This window comes from Halyomorpha halys, unplaced genomic scaffold (genome assembly GCF_000696795.3).
Source record: "Halyomorpha halys isolate HHAL.00 unplaced genomic scaffold, Hhal_1.1 Scaffold542.1, whole genome shotgun sequence".
Classification (NCBI taxonomy): Eukaryota; Metazoa; Arthropoda; class Insecta; order Hemiptera; family Pentatomidae; genus Halyomorpha; species Halyomorpha halys.
Genome location: NW_027105041.1, coordinates 508,972 through 509,538, shown reverse-complemented (window position 1 = coordinate 509,538; position 567 = coordinate 508,972).

Sequence of the window (567 nt, the reverse complement as noted above, 5' to 3'; positions counted from 1 at the left end):
ATGTGAGGTGTACCATATCTGATCTCTTTTTCATTCATTCATATGGAACATAGAATTCCAAAACAAGCGAAGTCCATTTTTCTTTGAAAACTTTTGTAATATATTATGAGATAAAAGGATTTCTAGCAAAATATGATAGATCAAATGTGAAATCAGAATAGTTATATAAATGTACATATAAATATGTTATAAAAATATTTTATAAATAGTTGTATATAGCATTTAAGTCACGGAAGGTAATGGAGAATAAAAAGAAAGCATAAAAAAATTAGTTTATGAAAAAAATATTTTCATGTTAACGTGATGTTTATGCTGGATCTACATGTTTGCCACTTGTCACAAATCCAACTCTTGAACAAATGCTTGGTAAACAAAGGAAGCAACCAACTCTTCAGGAATTTATCCATTTCCGGCATGAGTTTGGAAACGGCGGTTGATGAGTTTTACCGCCAAATCTAGTAGGCTGTATGCTTTAATGTTTAATTGTTTTTTAACTTACTGAAAAGGAGCGAAGGTTGTTGCAGTAAAACAACAAATATGTTAGGAGAGGAAACTGCTGACCTATGT